General features: G+C 37.1%; 1 pseudogene; it reads right to left on the bottom strand.

Moving 5' to 3' along the window:
* The window catches only part of LOC102499310 (protein CDV3 homolog pseudogene), a 12,619-nt pseudogene extending 5,097 nt beyond the window's left edge, over positions 1-7,522 (bottom strand).
* Positions 7,523-9,712: the final 2,190 nt, after the last annotated feature.

Genomic DNA, 9,712 nt, shown 5'->3' with positions numbered 1-9,712 from the left:
CGATTTAAGACATTGGAGTAGGCAAAGACTTCTTAAATAAGACTCCCAAAGCACAGGCAATAATCCCTAAAATAGACAAGTGGGACTATATCAGACAAGAAGTTTCTGCACAGCAAAGGACACAGTAACAAGTGTGAACCGACAACCCTCAGAATGGGAAAATATTTTTTGTTATATATGCCTCAGACAAGGGCCTGATAACCAGAATACACAGGGAACTCAAGCGCCTTATGCAAACAACAACAAAAAATGATTAACCCAATTAAAAGATGGGAAAATGAGCTGAACAAAAAATCCCTCCAAGGAAGACATATGAACGGCCAAAAAGCATATGATGAAGTGCTCAAAATCCCTAATCATAAGGGCGATGCAGATAAAAACCACAATGAGATACCACCTAACTCCTGTCACAATGGCAAATATTAAGAATATAAAAAGTCATAAATGTTGGGGGGATGTGGTGAAAAGGGAACCCTCCTACACTGTTGGTGGGAATGTAAACTAGTTCAACCACTGTGGAGAACAATATGGAGGTTTCTCAAAGATCTACAAAAAGAACTACCATTTGATCCAGCAATCCCACTTCTGGGTATGTACCCAAAGGACAGGAGAACGCTCAGTCAGAAAAGTGCTTGCACTTCAATGTTTATTACAACATTATTCACAATTGCTAAGACATGAAACCAACCTAAATGTCCACAAACTGATGAATGGATTGGAAAAGTGTGGTATATATACTCTATGGAATACTACTCAGCCATAAAAAAATAACAGACCCTGGCATTTGATAGAAAGTGGTCAGATATGGAGGATCTATTGTTGAGTGAAGTAAGCCAGGCCATGAAAGAAAGATATTGTATGTATCCACTTAATATATACCGACTATCTGAACTCTATAGTAGAGAGCGAAATACTGGAGGACAATGAAAGTACTTAATGAGAATAAGAAAGTGGGGAATGGGGGGGGGTGAAGAGAAGAGGATAGAGAAAGATAGCAAGAGAACAAATAGAGAGGCAGGACATTAGTGAGCAACATATGGCTTTTTACCTGTTGATGATGACATGTATAGTATTCTCAACTGGATTGGTTTGAGAAGTATTTCATGATGGGTAAAGTCTTTTTACCAGCAAAATGAGAAATAGTGATTGAGTGTTTAAAAAAATAATTAGAATAATAACAATAATGATTGGGAAAAACATTGAAAAGATATTGAATGATGAAGTGGGGAGATTAATGTCTCTGTATTGACTGACATGCATGGCATTCCCTTTTGAAAAAGCAATGTAATACACTGTAAAGTTATATGTAATCCAATGTAATATAAAGAAGATTATGATGATAATAAAAATAAATTTAAAAATGCCTTCCATACACTAGTGAGGAATCCACCAGTGACTGACATTATTCCTTTCCCTCTTTGCTAAGGCATTACACAGAATTAGGCTATTGTGGATTTTCTTTTTATTTAGAGAGATAATTTTGCTATAAGACACATGTGATTGCCAAAGAGACAGAGAGAAAAAGTGAGGAATCACCCCCCCGGGGGGGATGGTCACACTACAATCCCTTCCCCATTTTACTCCATTCCAGGATTTTTGGCATACATGCACAAGTGCTCACCATGAGTTTTAAGCTCCAGGGTCCAGGGTTCAAACCATGGTCAGTCATGTGGGAATCCAGTGCCTTAACTACTATGCTACCTACTAGTCCAAATTTTGTACATTTTAACACCATTTTATAAAGTCACTAACCATTTTAATAACAACAGTTGGTGATACAAATACTTTGGCCTCTCTTAGTCACAAAATTACAAAGCATGTTGTCTCAGGATGGGGTGGTTCCCAAAGTCTTACTTGGCCATTATGAAATCATAAAGTCTTGGAGAGAAAAACAGTGCAAAACATGTTTTTCCCAAATTGTTTTTCACTAAAATGGAAGGTGACAGGCAGAGCCACAGGGCAGAGAGATCCCCAGAGGTCCTGGATGTAACTTAAGTAAAACAATAAAAAGACAGGGAAATCAGAGCTGTTCAGATAAAGCACAAGGCTCAGCACCTCTAGAAATGCCTTTTTAAAAGTTCTAGTTATGTCCCTGCCTGTCATGCCAGTCTGGAACACATTTTATACAGGTTGAAGGCAGCAGGCAGAAGTTTGAATCTTCTGTGCCCTCCACAGAGTTGACTTTCCCAACAGAGGGCTGAGCCTGAAGACAATCCAGTTTTATCTCCTCAGCTCCCACAATTAGGGCTTTTTATCTGTGTTGGGCCAGCTCAGACATGTCACTACCTTTGATTCACTTCCTTTGATTCATGTTTTGGTATTTCTGCAGCCTTTACAAATGGTGTGTAAGATGACACATTTGAGCTGTCATAGATACTGGAAGTCAAGCATCTACAAGGATGGGGACCTGGTACTGGGTGGATTTTTTCCTCTTCATACCATGGAAGAGAAAGAAACTGTAAGCCAACTACATTTTCTGATGAGGCCACCTGAAGTAGTGTCAAGACCTCAATAAGTTGTTGGTTATATGTATGTGTAAATGTGTTTATACCTGTGTAATAATGTAGTTGGCATTTGTGTGTGTGTGTGATTAATCACATTGAGAATAATCAAGTATGCACAGAAATGAGAGAAGAGCACAGTTGTGAACTCAGGATGCCTTGTTATCCTTTTAGTATCTTTCTTTTTCTCATTTTTAGTGTTTCTCTATTTCTTTTAAGCAGAACATAGAATAAATATAGTTTGTTCACCACTCCATCAACACCATCCTTATATTCAGTCTATGGGAACTCAGAATGAGTGAAATTGTTGGTACCTTAGCACTTTTGGCACCAAACCCATATAGTGAGGAGGTCTTCATGCATACTGTGACACTGAGAACCTGACATGAAGTTAATATTATAATCAAGGTGCTGAATCTGGGTGCTTGCAGCTACCTAGGGGATGATAGAAGTGTGGTTTGTAGAGAAGCCATGGGTATCTAAAGGCCATCACCACATATAAACCAGCAATGATAGTCACACTTCAGTCCCTTTTCTATACTCCTTTCAAGATTTTGGGCATACATGCACATGTTCCTGTCATAATTTTCAAGCTTCCAGGCCCAAGACATGTACCATTACCAGCAATGATAGTCACACTTCAGTCCCTTTTCTATACTCCTTTCAAGATTTTGGGCATACATGCACATGTTCCTGTCATAATTTTCAAGCTTCCAGGCCCAAGACATGTACCATTGTCAGCCTTGTGGGAATCCAGAGCCTTAACCACCATGTCACCTCCTGATCCCTCCATGATGTATTTTATAGCACAACAAAGAAAGCTTCCTTTAAAATCTCAAAATATATGTGAGAAATGTGGCCATGAGATCTTTCAGTAGTTCAAAAATATTAGTTTCAAATCTAAATATAACAAGGATAAGTAAAAACTTACAACCAAAGAGCAAGGTGGGAGTAATTGGATAGAACATTACTAAGTAGTAACATTACAGGTAATAGAGATTCTGACCAAATCCACTTGTATGTATTATATACAAGTTTGCAGATAGGCCTGGGAGAACTTTCACAAGTCTGATTAAGCCTTTATCTAGCACAAGCCAGCAAGTGGAATAGAGGTCAAGGTCTTGTACTCTGATGTGGTTACAATTCAATTTGCAGACCCAGAGGATTGAATCTCACAATTTTTGCTCCAGATAGTGACTGTTTTCAGTCTGATTTTAGGCCAACCAATGAGGAGTTATAAGTTCCTTTGAAACTAGTAACGAGGGTATAGCGAAGAATCACCAGACCACAGAAAGCAAAACCACAGTAACTGCAGAGCTCATCTCCTATCTAGAGTGGGGTCTAACTCTTAACTCAGCATAGAGCTTAAGGCAGCTGATTCCTACATAGCTGACTACATGGTTGAAGTCCTGAATTGAGTTGTTTGAAAAACATGAGAGGTCGAGGTATGTCTACTTGTCCAATAATCCCAAGAGCAGAATGGAGGAGAAGGAATAATGACATGACCTTCTCGCCAGTGGATGAATTCTCTATTTCTCTCTCTCTTTTTCACTCTGGCACCCCCCAATTAAAAAAAAAAAAAAAAAAAAAAAAAAAAAAAAAAAAAAAAAAGACTTGATGCTGTCAATAACTGAGTAGATTTGAATTAAATATTTAATTTCAAACTAAAACATATTTAACAACATTTTTTCAAAGTTACCATAATAGCATATAAAATATAGAAAAAGCCATCTAAAACTACCTGAAATGTGCCAAATGTTTAAAAAATTAGCAAGCCAGACATTATTTATAGTTTCTCTATTTCTTGAAAAAGAATTATTTGTTATTTATCATTATCATCATTTTGTTTTTCATTTGCAACAGGCATGTGTGCTAACCAGAGAGACAGAGAGGAGTGGAGAGAAAGTAAGAAATCGAGCCACCAGGTTTCAACTTGAAGTGTGTGTTGGCCATGTGTGAGTCCAGGGCCTTAAACACCATGCCACATCTGGCCCTGACAGGTGCTATTTAAATGTTCCAGAACATAGGGAAAAATAATAAATGTTTCATTAATGGTTTCTGGAACTAAATAGAAACAAGGTGACATGTGGGATATACCCAATTCTAGAAGGGTTATGAAGGTAAGTGTACACTTGGTGAATGTAACTCATAATTGAGTACTATTCAATCTGATACTTACTGCCAATAGACTATGATACTAAAGTTTTCATTACAGAAAATGTGAACTATTTCAGGTGATACATATGGTAATGGCCTTAGTCCAATTGTTCATGTTATATTTAAAAATCCTAAAACTACTTTGTATTTTATAAATATGCATATCTGTAATTTGTCTATATATACATTTTTATATGTATGAATATAGTGAGTGTGTGCACTTTTTAGTCATATTCTTAAAGATATGTTATCTTCTCTATACATTCATGATCCTCTTTTAAAATCACCTCTGTTCAGACAACAGTGTCATCATCCAGTTAAATGACACCTTGTCTCACTCACAAGGCCTTCAAAGTCACTCTTAATTGTTTGGACACGATTTGCTTAATCAGAGTGAAAAATAATTTTAAAGGTTTCTGGAGCCCTGGGAGCATTATTCACAATAGCTCTGTGTACCAGTGCAGAAGAATCTCTGGGCCTATAATTTATGTCTTGTGGCTTGGCTGAAGGATTTCCCCTGGATCACATGACTTGACTGTATTTATTAATCCTGTCCCCTCTGTTTAGATACAGATGGAAGAACTACCAATTCTTATTGGCCTTTCACTTTGCCATTGAGGAGATCAATAAGAGTCCCTATTTTCTCCCCAACCTTTCCCTGGGTTATGATTTCTACAATGTATTTCCCAGTGACAAAAGAACTTTAGAAAGTGCTCTAGTTTTGCTCACAGGAGGGAATCAGTCCCTGCAAAATTACAATTACCAGACACAGAAACAACCTGTTGCTATCATTGCCAGAAACATGCCTATATTTTCAGCCCAAGTTGAAACCCTATTAGAGCTCTACAAAAGTCCACAGGTAAGTGGGTTGTCAGGTTAGAAAATTAGAATTGGATAGCTCCTAATATAATCCTTTTATATCTGAGAAAACGTGGAAACTGGATTTATATAGCCCTGGAGACTATCAGTACTTCTCTTGGTTGTTTGAAGACAATTTGCTTAAACAGAGGGACAAAAGGGACAGGTTCTTTCCTGGGTCATGAGATTACTAACACTACATGGATGAGAAAGAAAAAGAGCAGTGGTAACTAAGCTGGTGATAGGGTGGTTAATGTGCATGGATCCCATTTGGCTGACTGCATGACTCACATCTTGATCCTTGTATCCTGAAGAATACACTGGGTATATGTGCTTGCATGCCCAAACTCTCAACATAGAAGAGATATTGGTATGACCGTCCCCTATGGGAGTGATTTCTCACTATCCCTGTCTATCTCCCTGTGGCAAGCACACATGATTTAATTTGCCCTCTGACAAATTAAAAATGAAAATAAGTAAAGTCTGTTAAATTCTACCCATATTTCTTTCCATAGCCATGACATCCAAACCCCAGTGATGGAAATATTGATAGTTCTTTTAAAGATGCCTCCTAAAAACTGCACACAAAATAGAGAGCCACCCTATCTTAGGACAGGACAATATTAGGGGGCATTCAGAAGACAATTGGACACAAAAATATAAAAACCTTTGCATTCATTATCACTTATGCCAGCACTGGAGATCCTCCAAACTCTCTATGGCTCAGGTTTCCCAGCTGAGGTTTACTAGCTCCCTCTGCCCTTCCTCACATCCACGCAGGTGGAATCACTTGAAAGCACTTCTAGTTACTCTCAGCAGGACAACTCTACAGCTCAGAGGTTTTTCCAAGGAAATTGTCTTATAAAAGTTTCAGGAAACCTTATTGGTAAACACAATATTAGCATAGGATAATTGTTGTTGAAAAAATTTATTTAAAAAATATCATAGAGGCTATATGCCTGTGTTTTAATGACAATATAGTTTATGCTGTATTGATAAGATACAGTATGAAAAACTCAATACAGTATTTTTTCTCAGAGTTTATATTTTAAACTTGGCATCTAGGGAAGGAAGCCTCTGATACACATTGTCACAGGGGCCCAGTGTGGTAGAATCACTATCATCTTTTGCACCATCTTTATAAAGTTTATACATACCTTAGTTCCCAGTGTAGACAATAAAGTATGTATTGAACCTTATGGTTTTTCTTTCATGCTTTGGTCTGGAAGTGATATTGTTAGTTGTACTAGTCACATGTCCATTCTCAAAAAAAAGTGATTGAAAATAGTCTCCTAATGGTCATATTGACTGAATAGAAATGATTCTAGCATGCAATCTCTTCACTCAATATTCCATTCTGTTGTCTTAACAGGTAGAGAATTATCTCCTCCCAGCTTAAGTGGTAATTTAAAAAAAAAATACACCAACATTAGAATCAGATTATTTTAAATTTTTTTGAAGATTCAAAAATTCTGTATTTTTCAAAATAAAAATCACACACTTTTTAGAGACAGTATAAACAAGAGTTACCAAAACATTTTCCCAGGCATAAGCATATATAGATTCATTAATTATATGCATAGGGTTACAAGTGTGCTTATAAAAAGTTCATTGGAAATACACACAAGGTTCTTGTCATGAACACTGTGTAGTGTTACAATTCTATATTCAAACTAGGAACATTGACAGTATGTTAAATTCACTTACAAGTAGACAAAATGCAAAATACACTTCAACTTTCTTTTAAAAAAGGAAGTACAATTCCCACTTTCCAACATGAGGGGCTCTGATTGCAAGGAGAACTAGGGCAGAGTGAAAATTTTGCATGCCCTTTTGACTTAGGATTAAAAAAGTGTGTGAAGTGAATCATCTAAATAATATTTAGAAAGGCACCCACTGACCTCACTGGCAAATCCAGCCAGCCCCCAGAAATGCTCTGGTGCAGTCTGTGATGGGCAAATGACTGCTCCAGGATTCCTCCCTGCTCCAGAAACAGAATCAGATCCCTGCATAAGAAAGTCTTTGTAAATTTAATTTTATTACACATAACATGTACTAGTTATTTTTTAAATTAACTGACTGCGCTGCTGCTTTATGGTGTACTGGACACTTGTACGTAGGTGATCAATGTACTTGGGAGGCCACATATTTTTCTCAATGCTGTATCTATATTCCACATGCAAACATTTCAGGGTAGTTAGTTTAATACAAAAATTTTTAAGATAGTGGGAACCAGCAGTTAGCATAATGGTTATGTCGCTGGACTCCCACGTAGTCGACCATGGTTTGCATCCTGGACCTGGTGGCTTAAAACTCACGCCGGGCGCGTGTGCCTACGTGCCCAAGATCCTGAGAGGAGAATGGAGAAGAAGGGATTGCGGCGTGACCATCTCCCCTGGGGGGTGATTTCTCACTTTCTGTCTCTATGTCTCTCTGTCTGTCTGGCGAGCGCACGCGCGCTATAGTGAAAACCTCTCCAAAGAAAAAGAAAAGAAAAAAAAAGAAAAAAATTTTTAAGGTAGTTAGTTTAATTTAAAAAAAATTAATGAGAATAAATGTTTTTAACTCGTTTGCCTTACCACCAAGTTTTGCAAATTACCCCACTCCACCTACTGATTTTAGTAAAAAATGAAAACAAGCAAAAAAAGCTAAGAAGGTTGAATTTTAGTTAAATGATCCCAACATGGCATTTAACATTGTTTATTTTAAAAAAAGTTATTTATTTCTTTTTAATCAGGTCACATATGATCCTTTTGATCCCGTCCTTAGTGATAAAGACCAATTTCCATCAGTTTATCAGATGGCCACCAAGGACAGCTCTCCGGTTATGGAATCATCTCCTTGTTGCTGCATTTTGGCTGGACGTGGGTGGCACTCTATGTATCTGATGATATGCAAGGGGAGCAGTTCCTCTAGGATGTAAAGGCAAAGATGACAGAAAAGGATATCTGAATAGCCTTTACAGAAAAGTTCACTGCCACAAAAGGTGTCTTTTTAGATCATGTCTTCCTTGTTGTGAAGAGGATCAGAGTTTCATCTGCAAATGCGTATATAATACATGGTGATGAAGGGAGTGTCTGGTACCTGGGATTGGAACAAAAATTCTATTTAATTTTGGGAAAACTATGGGTTATGAGAAATCTCCACTCCTCAGCATGGAAAACTATTTTACCTGCTTTTTGTTATTCTTGTCCATATTTTTTCCATGGAAGCCTCTTATTTTCAAACCAGAAAAGGAAAATTCCTGGCTTTAAACAATTTCTCAAGACAGTCAACCCTTTCCAATTCCCAGAAGATTTTTATTTTAGTAAACTCTGGGTTTACTTTTTTCATTGCTCACTTACTGGGTTACTATGTAGCAAACTTGGAGATTGCCGACCAAATTCTTCCATAGAGTTGCTACCACCTAATTTTGACATGATGACAACATCTGACTCCAGCTTTTTTATCTATCATGCTGTGCATGCAGTGGCCCAAGTTCTTGATAAGATGCTTTTGCAAAAAATAGAAATGGGATTTGTAGGAGATTCAGACAAGTCTATTCTTCCCTGGCAAGTAAACATTCTTTTTATTTATTTATTTATTTATTTATTTATTTATTTATTTATTTATTTATATTATCATCACAATCTTGTTTATAATACACTGAATCGCATATAACTTGACAGTGTATTACATTGCTTTTTCAAAAGGGAATGCCATGCATGTCAGTCAATACAGAGACATTAATCTCCCTACTTCATCATTCAATATCTTTTTATTGTTTTTTCTAATCATTATTATTATTCCAATTATTTTTTTAAACAATCACTATATCTCATTTTGCTTGTAAAAAGATTTTACCCAAGCACCTGATGATATTTAGAGGCATTATCTTTTTCATTTAAAAAAATATTTCTGCCATAGATCATGTTCTCTCACCAGAGGGAGACATTGAGAGAGAAAGAGAAATCTCCCTAGGTGATATGGCCATTCCACAATCCTTTCTCCTCCACTCTCCTCCTGTGATTTGTTCACCACACACACACTTATGCCTTGCATGATTTTCAACCTTACAGGTCTGAGATTCAGACCATGGTCAGTCATGTGGGATTCCTCATTACCTCTGGCCCCTGAAATTTTTTATTTTATTTATTTATTTGTTTTAGGTTTTTCCCTTAGAGAAAGTGTGCTCACCAGAAAGGAGTGAGACTGAG

Source organism: Tupaia chinensis, unplaced genomic scaffold, assembly GCF_000334495.1.
Source record: "Tupaia chinensis unplaced genomic scaffold, TupChi_1.0 Scaffold143760_1, whole genome shotgun sequence".
Classification (NCBI taxonomy): domain Eukaryota; kingdom Metazoa; phylum Chordata; class Mammalia; order Scandentia; family Tupaiidae; genus Tupaia; species Tupaia belangeri.
The sequence above is the reverse complement of the archived record's forward strand: the minus strand, read 5'-3'. Positions and strand labels throughout refer to the sequence as shown.